This window comes from Euprymna scolopes, chromosome 18 (assembly GCF_053919585.1).
Source record: "Euprymna scolopes isolate OS-2025 chromosome 18, ASM5391958v1, whole genome shotgun sequence".
Lineage (NCBI taxonomy): Eukaryota > Metazoa > Mollusca > Cephalopoda > Sepiida > Sepiolidae > Euprymna > Euprymna scolopes.
In genome coordinates, this window is record NC_136499.1 from 94,927,923 (window position 1) to 94,942,565 (window position 14,643).

The following is a 14,643-nucleotide window of genomic DNA, read 5'->3' on the forward strand; positions in this document are numbered from 1 at the left end:
GTTGGGGAAAATTGCACGAATTTTTGAAGTTGAAAATGGAAACTATTTACATTATGTTACTTTCATAAATTCATGTCATATTTGCTCTTTGTTTTAACAAATAATTTCAAACCCTCGTAAATGTACCATCGAAATAACGACTTTAAGATTTGGAAAGCTTTTCTTTCTGATGACTATGCTCACGTTCGATTACCTGTCTCGTAATGAATTCATGTGAGATTGCTCCCTGTACGTTATATATATATATATATATATATATATATATATATATATATATATATATAGCAAAACTGGTAAATAATGAAAACTTGAAAAAGGTACTCAATACTATTGCAGGGCAAATATATATTTTTTTTATTTTATTACCGTTTTATATGTTTAGTTACACAAGTTTCTACTGCCGAATCGTATCAACGATCCAGTAACTTCGTCAGACGTCTCACTAGGTGTGACGAAGTTACTGGATCGCTAATACGATTCAGTAGCGGAAACATGTGTAACTAAACAGATAAAACGGTAATAAAATAAAATATGTATATATATATATAGTGAGAGAGAGAAAGAGAGAGTATCAATAAAATAAGAAAATTACAATATAAAAATATGTACTAAATCAATTAGAATGTAGAATAAGTAGGAACTCTTATCATACACCCCCCTAATTGATACATCATAACTCTTGAATAAAGGAATAAATCTCTCTCTCTCTCGCTCTCGCTCTCGCTCTCTCTCTCTCTCTCTCTCTCTATATATATATATATATATATATATATATATATTAATATATATATATATTGTTAATTTCTTATTTTATTGATACTTTATATAAGCTCCAAATCAATTTGTTGCGCTTTGCATTATCACAATAAGTCTTATAAAGAATAGATTTCATTCCTATCTTTTAACTCCTCTCTCTCTCTCTCTCTCTCTCTATATATATATATATATATATATATATATATATATATATATATATATATATATATATATATGTATATATATAATCAGTGGCTGTAGAAGTTATTGAGTGAACACTGAGAGATTTTTTAACCTGAATCGATTCTTTTTTAAAGTATATTAATGGAGGATCAATATAATGTGACGAGGATAATAACAATTTGTTTGCAAAGAAGAAAAAAGTAAAATTATTTATTTATGGAATATAACCCACTTTAAAAGGTTTCCATGCTCAGCATAAAAAATGTGTGTTCTTTGCAATACCTTAATCATGACGCATTGTATGATCTATTACGAATTTATTTCCCGACTTAATTCCTGTAGAGTCTCAAATTTGTTGATGGGGAGTGTTCTTGTAGATAGAAGAACAACAAGAAAGGTTGCTTAAAAAAATGGAAACCAGATTCTTTTCATTCTTTCAAAAGAAATTATTTTTTCGAAAATAATCTCAATTGGGCTCGTCATATTATGTTAAAATTCCATTAAAGAATTCTACAGAATGATAAATCTATTCAAGTTAAAAATCCTTAAGTGAATTTTTTTGGCTACCATGTTCAAATAAATTGTAAACTCAAAATCAAAACGTTTCTTCCTTTGTTCTGAATATTTTCTGCAACACGTTTCGCACTTGGAAACCAGTACAGAACTGTGGACCATGTTATTTTTTTTTTTATTTGGAGGCGAGGAGGATTAAGATATCGGTTGATTACTACATTGATGTCGGCTTAGCTGTCAGTCCTTTGCAACATTTGCTAAGCCAAAAACGTCAGAAATAAAGTGAAACAATGTTTGTCACGCACAACACAGACGGTTGTATTCAGGTCTGTAATATCTGACTACACAAAGCAGGGAATAACGAACTTTGAAATGTATTGAACTCTTTTAGTTGAACGCTATGTTGTAGCCGGAAGTTAAATGTACTTGCATCGGATTCCTATTGCGAAAAATACACTAATTGATTTTAAGAACATTTAAGATTGTTTCTAATCGAGTTTAAAGACAGAAAGTTCATCTCTACACAAAAAAGAAAATATTCATTGCTTCAAAGGATTGCTACTTATATATAAAAAGGCGTACAATGGTAGACATTTACGTGCAATAAAAAGTATTGGAAAAAAATCAGTAATTTTGAAAGTCACGGTAGCCGACAGATTTTTTACGTGTAAAGTTAATGAAGCCGGTTTTCTAAATGACAGCGTCTATTTAACTTTCTTTATGTGATTTTTTCTAAGAATTAGAGTTGTCTACTTCAAACCACTTGAAGAAACTGTCGACTAGGGGTAACAGATCGCAAATGAATAAAACTCTTTCTAAGAATAGAGAATGTTATCAGTTTAGGCGATATTCGTCAGTGGTTAAGTGGATGTTTCCATGGAATGAAACACTGTTGTGTCAAGTTCGAAACATGTCAGTTCTATTGTGTTGCTTTGGGGTGGAGTTTAATAATCCTCACGTGGTTCTTTCTTTGAGTATATGATTCTAGAAAGAATTGTGGAAACCAATGCGAACAACTGGATCAAGCAAGTCGGTAAAATGCGTATGATGCTATTTTTGCGACCACAAAAAAAAGAAGTTTAAACTGGAACCACAATATTAGGTAGACATTATATTATATCTTTGACGATTAACGATTATTTCAAACACGTTTTTGTATTATCCTTATTTCTGATAATCGCGCATACCTTATCCATGTGATTCCTTTAAAATTTTTGGCACTTTTTTAAAATTATTTATTTTCATGCATTTAAAAATTGTTCTTATTTCACATCAAATATGATTATCAATCAAAAACAATGGGTTATCATACAGGGTGAGTCACGGGAAACGGATATTTTTGATTCACCATTTTTCACATAAGTGTCATAAGCAAACACACGATGTTCACTACTCCACAGTAGCATAGCGGATATGAACTGAAAAGAAAAGAAATTCAAAATCAATAACAAACTAAAACAAAATTTAAGGTAAAAGATAAAAAAATAACCAGAAATTAAACAGGTTTAATAACTACCTTCCTCACACCTTATCCCTTGCACAAGAAGAGCAAGGAGTGTTGTAAAAACATCCGTTTCTTGTTACTCACCCTGTATTATAGCTTCATATAATAAGGTTTGAAGAATCACATCCTTACATGAGTGGATTTATTCCCAGCTTCATTTTGATATCCAAGTTATCATAATTGTATGAGTCAAACATGTATTAGTAAATAGCAATAATAAATGTAGAATGAATAGCATTTTCTTATTCCTGGTGTAGCATTCACCTTGGATATGTTATGGTGGTTCATGTCACATAAAACATCAGAGAGAATTTCCTTTTATACGCATGAGATGGACACTTGCATGAGATAGATAGATAGATAGATAGATAGATATATGGATAGCTTGTCCCGATAGATCTAATTACATTGTGTGCTCTTCGTCAAATAGGGGACAGTAGTCAGGACACATCTATGCTGCTTGAATCTGGTGTAGCATTCACCTTCGATAGATTATGTTGGTTCATGTCTCATAAAATATCGGAGAGAATTCCTTTTATACGCATGAGGTGGATACTTGCATGAAAGGGATAGATAGATAGATAGGTAGGTAGATAGATAGATAGATAGATAGATAGATGATCTACTTACATTGTGTGCTCTTCGTCAAATAGGGGACGGTAGTCAGGACACATCTATGCTGCTTGAAGTCTCACTAGCAAAGAGAACTCGCCGCCTGGATGTCACGTGATATTCTAGACTTCTCTCTTCTAATGTAATATCTGACTCCACTCAAATAACGAGTCGCATAATGTAACATGTAAATGCAGTATACAAAAAAATACGAAGGTAGCCAACACAAAACATTGTTAAAGTATCATATACTAAACAAGAAATTTGGTGTATCTCAGGATTAATAAATATACTAATACCGTATCACATTTGGTACATGCTACATTCAATCATAAACTGCTAAGTATACTTGATGGAGCAAGTCTGTTACGACGCTACGGGTTTCGTTATAGTATTGTATATTAACCAACAAACCCAGCATTACTTTGAAGCAATACAATTAATAATTTGGTGTTAAATATCATAGATTGAAGAGGTATATGTAAACGCTACTTTGCCTACAAGCAATAACTGCAATGGGCTTAGTTTTAAGGTTGTACACTACAGACAAATAACCTCAGAATTTCCGTAAGCAATATAGTACTAATACAGTATTACATTTTATAGGTAGTGTATTTTAATGTCAAAGTGTTCAATCTCATTTTGTAGATCAAGTTGTTTGAATGCCACATTGTCCAGTAGAATAACTCTTAATATCTTTTGTGTTGTATACTAGATAATTTACAATGAACTCAGCGTGTAAAGAAACAAATTAAGCAGATCACAACAGAGAAAAAAGATAAAACTATAAAGAATAAGAGAAATTTCAACCGACAAATATGACAGACTATTTAACATATTTAGTTGTTTATGGTCCCGGGAAATTCTGAGTATTCCTGCTATTATACAAATAAACGAAAGGAGCAAATAGATGTAAAAACCAAGATCAGAGTTGAGCTCACGGCTACTCTGTTTAGCGTCAGTATGAAGAAACGTCTCCAATCAATAGCTGACACCCATAACATACACTGCATACAAAGGTTTTTACACGCCAATAGAAATTAAATCATGATGTCAATAGTGCATTACTTGCGTGCGAAAATTTTATCCTTTACAAAATCCCCAGAAAATAAGTTCATTTAGGATTAGATCAGGGTATCAGTGCGGCAAATCAACGGCTTCTTGACAGTAGACTGATATGCTAGAAGATTCTTCACGAACTGATACACGCGTAGTAAGTGCAAAGTGCGTTGATTTCCAATATTGGGTCAAATACAAGTGATCGTCTTGTTGTTTACGTTTCTTTCGTATTAATGTGCGCAATTTTCTCAAATGTTTAGATGAAGTATTTTAATTATGGTATCAATATCATTATTAAAATCAAATTTTAAAAAATATTCTTATTTACTAATAAATAAACAGTTATAAAGACTAAATACTACTCGAGGACGAATGTAAATGAGAGAAATATATTGACAGTTGAATGATGAAGAATATCATGAAAGGATTTAAAATAATGAAAGGAACGAATAAAATCGTATTATCTGTGTATTTGTTGACATTGAAGATTTGTTGTCGCTCGCATTGAGCAGTTCCATAACATTTTCAACAAAAGTCAATTTCTTGAAAAGACATTGTTTGATCGTAATTAAACTCGATGCCAAGCATACGGGGACGAAATGAAAGTTCATTTCTGTTCTGATTGTAAGACTATGTTGTGAATTCGATTTTGACTGTAGTAAGGTGTGAATAGTCGCTAAGAACCAATTTTTAAGCGATGCTTTTATGTCATGTGGCGAAGTCTGTAATTCTAGTATGATATTTAGCAGCCTTAAAACTAATCTTTTCTAGATGTTTAATATTAAGTCTTATTGTTTTTACTATTGCTATTATCTTATTTACCGTTGTTTTGCTCTACTGTTCACAATTATTGCTTATGAGATGTATCTTCAGACTATGATATATTAGGTCGAATCAGGCAGCAATGTTCGTTCAATACGTGAAATATAAGTAAATCTAAGGAAAGCATATTACTTGATGTGGATATGTTATGAGCAGATATTAAAGATCAGTCCTGAAATTTCTATAGAAATAGCAATAGATTATGAAAAAGTCCAGCAACGTCTCTTCTTATAAAAATGAAGAACGTTTTTGGAATCTTAAACCTCCTAACTTATTCCTACAGTTTCTGTCCTGATTTTAGTTCTCTGAGATTTGATAGAATGTAAGAAACTTGAATGGAATTAATTAATATTTTATATCATATGAATGGATTTGGCTACGCTTGACTTTAATAAAAGAAAATATTAACTGTAAAAATTAATTATAATTGCACCGTTTAAGCCGTTCAACACATTACAAAAAAATATGAAAAATTAGAAGTGCTTGGAAATTCTGTGTTTCAAAAAAAAACTGCGGATAAAACGACAAGATAATTACTCAGCTGATTGCGATGAATGCCTGCATGAAAGAATTTTAAAGTATGGACGTCCCCCAGAGTGTTAATAAGTGATTCATCAAAAAGAAGGAGGAACAATGATTCATTATAGGAAGTGGGGTTAGTACAATGATGATAAGGAGCGCCGAGGATTTTTGGATTCTTAAGACGATAAGAAACCTCATGGTAAGTGGTCAGTTTTCGAATAGTCATGAAAGTATCTGAGTGAACAAGTCATTTCCTTCTTTTCGATCAATCTGAGACCACGACGAGATTTTCAGAATTTTCGATCCCCAAGTCAATAAAATTAGAATTAGTTTATGAACAGTTTGCAGTTTAAGACATTTGATGACAGTTTGTTACTCGGAGGGGATCGTGTGTGTTTTACCTATCGCCAGTGATGGTCTTGAAAGACAACTATAATATGGGCATCAGCGGTTTTTGTTTTTGTTTGTTTGTTTTTACTTTTAAGCCAGTGTTCGCCCTCTCAGCAGTTGCGATTGTAAGAGACGACGACATGGCCAGAACTAGTACAAAAGATTACAGCACACTGGGTAGTACACAATAATACAGAGAATATAACTTACAAAATTCAGAAAAGACGATGGGGGGCATGACGTCAAGTTGAGTTTAATGAATAGTGTTTTATCATCACGTTAAGAAAACATTGAGGTATAAGTTTACGAATTGATAGTTAAGCATTTCTCAAGACAACTGTAATTATATGATGCCGAGGTTACTTCACAGGAAGCGATGTCAAAGAAACAGGAAGTAGCTTTCCAGAAAAGAAAGGAATATAATTAGTCTCTTTCTCACTTTGACCCTATTTAGTTTAAAAGACTAGATGGGGGAGATGCAAATTTTAGAGATCCGGGTGGGTTTTCTACCGCCCTCTTCAGAAAAAAAAAACATTTGTTGGAAAACGTGAACGGGGGATGATTCGCTACAGAAAAATATTAATAGATATGATTTTTTTATCTGTTTGTAATATATTAACAGTAGCACACAGTCGACATTTGTATACAACTGAACAGAGAAGTACGACTATTGTTACTACGACTGCTATTACTTGTTATTACACAGCCTAAAATGATACCTGCACTTGAGAAGTTTTATTACCACACAAGCCGAAAGGCTTGACATATAAACTCAACAGTAGGTATTTTTATATTACAACAATTATGCTTGTTTTGTCCATAACTAACAACAAGCTTGAGATCTGTTTATTGTACTTTTTAACAACGTGCAAAGATTTTTACGTTTGGCAAATGCAGATCTAGATCGAATCTCGAAATATACGCTGGTCTGCAGGAAACTAACATTAAACATTGTAAAATGTAAATCTACTTTTATATAAAAAGAACGTTCTGTGTGTGAGTTCGTTCCGTATAGGCTCGAAAACTGCTAAACGTATTTTTATGAAATTTCACAAAAATATATGTCGTGTGTCTGGCAGTGTTCTTAGATACGGTTTGTATCGGAATGTCTTCGATAAGTATCGAGAATCGAAAATCGAAATAATCCGGTGAACGAATGAATAATCGATTTGGACCAAAGTTAACACCTTACACAGCCTAAAATGATACCTGCACTTGAGAAGTTTTATTACCACACAAGCCGAAAGGCCTGACATATAAAATCAACAGTAGGTATTTTTATATTACAGAGGCGAATTTGAACCGAAAGTTATTGCTTAAAGCACGATTGCACCATGAAATTTAATTTTTTTTATTCATTTTTAACTAAAATTCTAGCCATTCACCAGACAAGTAGTAAGGCCCGGCATATAAAAACGATAGTAGGATCTTTGATATGACAGGGGTACGTTTGAAATAAATGTTCCTGTTTAGAGCACAACTGAAGCATGATACTTGACTTTTGCATTCTAAACTTTAATCGAAGATATTATATATAAAAAATATTTTTAAAATCAACAATAGGTTCCCTACCGTGCAATATAGACTGCAATTTATTGTAAACAAAGTCACTGCGGAGAAGCATACAAAATTTCCTCCCAGTAAACCGTGATGGGCTCCCCAGCGAGAGCGGCAAATCAATCGATTTAATTTAAAAATGGGCGTTTTCACTGATTTTGATGACAATAAAAGTATGAGAGTGTGAAACATTAGTTGATCATCATTTAATCCCTGGCAACATAGGGTCTCCCTGCTAATATACGTTAAATGTCATCTGAGGTTGAGAAAGATTAGGTGAGAGTTCTTGATTCTAATGTGGTTATATATGAGTAGGGTATAATTTCTACTAAATTGTGTATTATTAAGTGTAATAAACTAAATGTATTTTCGCATAAAAGGTTTATTTATCCAAGTTACTCCCGTTAAAGTAACATTTAAGTCACGTCCTTTGTTACAACAGAGCCAATATTGGCAGGAGAATTTTCGAATATTTGCTTAATTTAATTTGAATAGTAAAATAATAGAAATATTTTTTAAAAATGGAAACAGGCGAAGGTCGTTTCAAATCTAATGCCTTCTATTTTTTTACTAAAAAATTATACGTCAACGAAAACGGAAGTGTTACAATTAAAACGAGCGACTTTTTGTTCTCCAGAATTAATATTTGTACATAGTTACGACCATTTTCAATGATGAAGTGGTGGCTGTGCATGGGTGTTTTCTTAGTCTCACACCGTTAATATCTTCGACTGAGAAATGAAACTTTAAGGTTATGGATGCATAAGTTCTGTAATCATAGAAATGCAATTCGCAATCCCTTCTGAACCATTCAGGCGGAATAAAAAATAGCAGGCATTACGATTTGGAACGCCTCTCATATTATCTATACTGACAATTGTCAGACTTAAAAATAGAAGCACAATTATTTAAATAGTAATTATTTATTATTCATCTTCTCGAATTGCACAGACTTTCGTTTCTGAATAGCATTATGTTTTGAACATGGACCAAGAACTTGCTATCCACTTCTCTCTCTCTCCCTCACCATCTCTCTCTCTCTTTCTCTCTCTCTCTTTAACTCTCTCGCGATCTTCTTCGTACTCTCTCCCTCTATCTGTTTATTTAGACATAGATACGGCACAATCACGTTGACACACCGGTTCTCGTCAGATCGCCGAAGTTAAGCAACGTTGAGCCTGGCTAGTACCAGATAGGTGACCATTTGGGAATTCTAAGCGCTGTATGTGCTCTCCGCTTATCTCAGCATTGTTTTCAGTTGCTCTGAACCTCCACTTCTACCTGGTATTTAACAGCGCCGACTCTGGAAATGTGCGGTTGGAGATAGCGCAACTCTTGCCACAAAAAGTCCACGCGAAGGTATCCTTACAGTGGATATCAATAATCGCTCAAGACTGAAGGAAGCTACAATCTAGCTATATCTAGCTATCCATTACTCTCTCTCTCTCTCTCTCTCTCTCTCTCCTCTCTCACTCGTTTTCTATTTCTACCCTTCTATTTATCTATCCCTCTTTTTCTCTTCCCTCTAGCTCTATTTATGCATTTATCTCCTTCTCTATAAAGATCCTGGATATGACCTTAACTTATATCCAGTGGTGAGGCCCCAGCTTGCGGGCTTTGGGGAGTGTGGAGCCACCCTTTAATTGCCATTGCTCCCAGGTCCACTCTGACCCGGAGTGGTAGTACCTGTTAGACTCCCAAATATGGGTTAAATAGAAACGACTTGATGAAAGCAAATATATTCTATTAAAAACTTTTTCTTCAAAATCTTTGGATTCAGCATTAAATAACCTGAAAAGGTTTGATATGCCATAAAACAAAAACAACCAACCAACCTTCTCTATAAATGTTTTTCTTCGCCTCTTATCTCTACTTTTCCCTATCTCTACTTTTCTCTATCTCTCACTTACTCTACGACTCTCAACCCTCTTACACTTTCGCTCCCTACCTATCAATGTATATATCTGCCTCCCTCTATAGTCCTCTCTATATATCTCTATCTATCTATCTCCTCTGTACATTTCTTAGAACTGCACGCCTGTGGAACTCTGTTCCGTCTGCCTTCTTCCCACCTGACTGCAACTTGGATGTGTTCAAGTCCAACGTTAACAAATTCCTAATGAACCGCCCCCTTAAGTAAACACTTCATCAAATCTCCACACTAACGTAATGTACTTGTAATAACCCTTATCCCTGAGTGGCTTCCGGGCCTTGATAAGTGGTGACCACTGTGTAAAAAAACAAAAAACATATTTTTTTACTATGCCCAAACCGTATTCTATATTTCATTCCATCCTAATTATATCCCTTTCTGTTTTCTCCTTCCTCCCTTTCTTTTTCTTCCTCTTATCTCTCTCTCTCTCTCTCTCTCTCTCTCTCTCTCTTTCTCCTAATATATATATCTCTACCGAAATCGTACAATCCTGGAGCCATATAGTGTGAGTGTTAGAAAGATTCAGCAAATTAGGAAAACACGAGATATCGGCCTCCCTCTATATCTCCATCTATATTTTTCTGTCTATATATTTTCGATCTGACTATTTATGTGTCCCTCTATATATAAACTTCCCCCTCTCTTCGTCATTTTTCTCTATTTGCCTCCACCCTATCTATATCTCTTTCTCTCTACCCCCTGTTTTTTTTATTAAAGTTATACAATTCTCGAGTCTAATAGCGTATGTGTCAGAATAACGTAACAAAGTAGGAAAAAACACGAGGTATCATGTTAAGAGTATATTCCTTTCCAAGATAATTGTTTTCTCGAAATATCCTGTGTGTTAGTCCTTGAAAAAAAAAACAATCAAAATACGAGATGGTTCTGAATTCTTGATCGATAATAGATAAGCGGTTTGATTTAGCTTTATTCGAATTATTAATCACGTCTTGGCTATTGTATACATGTTTTAAGTGATGTGATCTCAGACAAATTTGTGATGCATCTATTTTGAACATGAAACCTAATATTAGAACTTGAAACTTGGAAGTCTCTACTGAATTTCGAACCGAACTCTTTTTTTTAATAATCCTCGTTGGTCATTACTCCTATTCATGACTAGGTAGACATGTCAATTGATGGGTTTTATATATTAATGAATCATCCTTTATCAGAACTAAAAAAAACATACACGAGACTAAACGTTTAGAAGATTGTCGCTTGCATGATGAACAATATTAAAAAGAAGTAGAAGCACAGTGAAAGGGGCATAAGAAAAAAATGACTAAGTTCAGTATTTTCCTCCCCTCTTTTCGCCCCAAAAGTTCCCAGGGGGGGGTCAAATCCTGGTGAAAATGAACAAACCGTGCAGTTTTAGGCCTTAACATATATAAATTTGAGTTCTGCACCATGCAAAAAAAGGAAATGACTAAGTACATCATTTGCCCACCCATTAAGCCCCAAAAGTACCCAAGGTGCTAACATATTTAAATTTGAGTTCGGCATCATGCAAAACTGCTAAATAGACATACATAAAATTTTGGACAAATATAGTAAAATAGTCTCCAAAATGGAATGTTTTTATTAGCCCTAAAAGAGCCCCTGGGGAACAACCAAGAGTTATTGCGAAGTATAGACGAACAAAATTATATAGAAATCAGTTAGTTACAACTTTTCAGAAAGTTTTATAAACATCCAAGGCATAAACGTCTTTTAATAAGCACAAAAGTGTCAATTTTAGCCATTTTTACTCGACGCTCCTAGGAGGAGGGCAATAGGAGGTTTCCTGGAAAATCTGTTCTGTTACTTTCTACTCATATCATGTTTAATGTTTGTGCAAAATTTCCAAAAATTCCAAGGCGTAGTTATTGATAAAAGTGCGGACAAACGAACGGACGAAAGGACAAGGGTGAATTTAAAAAAGGATTGTAACGTATGGTAGAAAAATTAGTATTTTATTATTTAAGAAAACGAATCACCAAGAATTTGTTGATGTAGGACTTGAAGATGGCCATGCTGCAGTCAACAACAAAAGGAGTCCCGTCGTTTTACATTCTACAGCTACGTTTTACATTCTACAGATACGTTTCATTAACACAGTACAGTTGTAACTAGGTTCGTTTCTGTTAATGTTTTGTGATGGTGGAGATAATATATATCAGTTCAATCTCTTGCAAATAAATGATTATGTGATTATCAGTTTTCTCGGTTGCATCGACGAAAAATTCATTTCGTTTTCAAAGAATACAAGTGACACTTTCTACTATTTCAAAATGTCTTTGTTTATTTTGCACTCATCAAAATAAAAGTGACAACCACACACCAGAGGTTGGGGGGAGGATGGTGGGTTGCAGAAATCTCTCGTCAGCCAAAACTCTGTGTGTGCCTCCGACTCTCTGTTTCGACTATGTCGTTTATCCTTTCATATTGTCAATATAACCTTATAACCTTCTTTCTGTCAAATCATTTGTTTATTGTTTTCGGCTGGTTTTGTTCTGACCAACTTTTCCATTTCCATTCATCAAAATATAAGTGACATAAGGGTCAGTTCCCCTGGCGATTGACGTCATCATGACGTCATCATGACGCATTTCACCGGTGATACCGACTGATTCAGGCACCATGAATATATCGGTCAGCAGGGGATTATGACATCATCGTGTCCTGGTGGTTCCGGACTCACCTTGCTCTCTTTAACAAATCGAGCACTTTCCGTGAATATTACAGTAAAGTGTGAAAAGAGTGTGTGAAAGGAACTGGAAGGAAGATATATGATCATCCCCTACTAAATTGTTAATTCGATTTCGACTGTAGTAAGGATTGAACCTCCGACCATCATTGTCGATTAGAACTTTTACACGAACGTTATCTTCTGTTACACCACGTGACCATGTGGTTAATTTGTTTGTCCTAAACTTTATCCTCCAAAGATATGTTATATCAATTATTTATAAAATGTTTTTACCGTTACTTGTGTTGCAATCTTACGATTATTCTAATCTTCAATCCATGATTATTGCTTTTTATATGTAGTTAATTCAACTGTTTCTAAATAGGTGACAATATTCGCTTCAAACACGTAATAAAAGTAACACTAAAAACATTTCACGTAGTTTCAGCAATTATTAAACACTTTCTTCTAATATTAGTCTCCAAGATTCTGGTGTTCATTTAATGTCAGGAATTTGCTTTTTGATTGGTTTTTAATTCAAAATAAAACAACATGTTTCAGTAAGAAGAGGATAGAAATGCACACATGCCTGTCTTTGGTTTATCGTTATTTCCATGGCAAGTGCTCGTCTGAGCACCAATCTCTCGCCCCCCTTCGCCAATCTTTCACGAGAAACACCCGTCTGGCTGAAACTACTGTCAATAATTTTCCCCACTCTTTATCTGTGCCTAAATCCAAACGTACATTCCATGAGCAGAGCTTCTTTCTCAGAAGTGCACGATTGTGGAACTCTCTTCCGTTTGCCTGTTTCCCATCTGACTACAACTTGGATGTCTTCAAATCCAACATAAACAAATTCCTGACAAACCGCCTCCTTAAGTAAGACACTCTATCAAATCTCCAATACTAATGATTACTACAATACTATCTCATTGATTACTGTACACGTAATAACCCTTATCCCTGAGTGGCCTCCGGGCCTTGATAAGCGGTGACCCCCATGTAAAAAAACACACACATACAGAAGAGCATCTTAGTTTCAAGAGTTTCTTTTTTCACTTTTTTTTACATTTCTTTGTAGATAATTGTCGACCGCATTTTATGCTTACGTATCTAAAATATCAAAAAAACGTCTTTTTCTTTTACGATAAAAACGCAGTCAAACCCCAATCTAAGAACATCTCGGAACTGGAAACATACATATTTCGAACAAAAAATTAAATCCCAAAATCCGTTTTCTTATCCCACATCAACGGAGGCCAAAGCGACTAACGAAACGTTGACAGTTCTGTACAAGCTTGTTACTTATGTGGTTTTAAATGCAGATCTGTTATTTAAAAATAAATCTTGTTTATATCTTTTACTCTTGGGATTTTCTTAGGAAATATATTTTTAAATGTCTACTTAAAACATTTTAAAATACAACAAAATAGTCAGAATGTGCAGAAAAATACGCTTAGTTTATAAAAAATCAATAGAGAATATTTTATTTTCGATATAAAGTTTTAATTAATCATTATGATATTGATATAAGGTATTGAAAGCAATAAATGTTGCTTAATAATTCTGAATATAAATCCATTAAAATAGTTTATGCAAAAGAATAGTAATTAAGCTCTTTAAATTGGATTAATGGGAAAGTTTGATTAGGCTTTCGAATAAATCGGTTTTAGAACAGCTTTTGAATTCATTTTTCTTTTATTGCGGACTATTATCCTCATCTTTATTAGTTGTTGTTTCACGACGTTTCGCCCAACTATTCTTCTGGCCTTCGTCAGGTGGTTACCGCGGGGCTTGTTGCGCAGTTGATGGAGACATTGGATATCTACGATTCAAGATGAGCATTGTCTGAAGATAGCAGTTTCAGTCCTCCCTAAAGCCGACCAGAGGTTTAGTTGGCCAAAACTTGGTAAGACAACAACAACTATGGAAGGCAGTAATTGCTATGGCTGCAGTTAGGAGATTCGGAGTTCCTATCCCGTTTCGGAAACCACCTGACGAAGGCCGGAGAAATAGTTGGCCGATACATCATGAAATATCAACTAAAATATGAGGATAATAATTCGAAATAAATAAATTAAGAAATAATACTAATCTCAATAAAATTCCAGTTTTTTATAG

At 34.1% G+C, this 14,643-nt stretch overlaps 1 protein-coding gene and 1 pseudogene across 3 annotated transcripts in view; both read left to right on the forward strand.

Annotated features, from left to right (window-relative positions):
- LOC145297688 (metabotropic glycine receptor-like) overlaps positions 1 to 14,643 on the forward strand; it is a 1,009,734-nt gene that overhangs the window by 211,718 nt on the left and 783,373 nt on the right. The window lies entirely within an intron of this gene.
- On the forward strand, positions 9,031 to 9,147 carry LOC145301586 (5S ribosomal RNA; annotated as a pseudogene).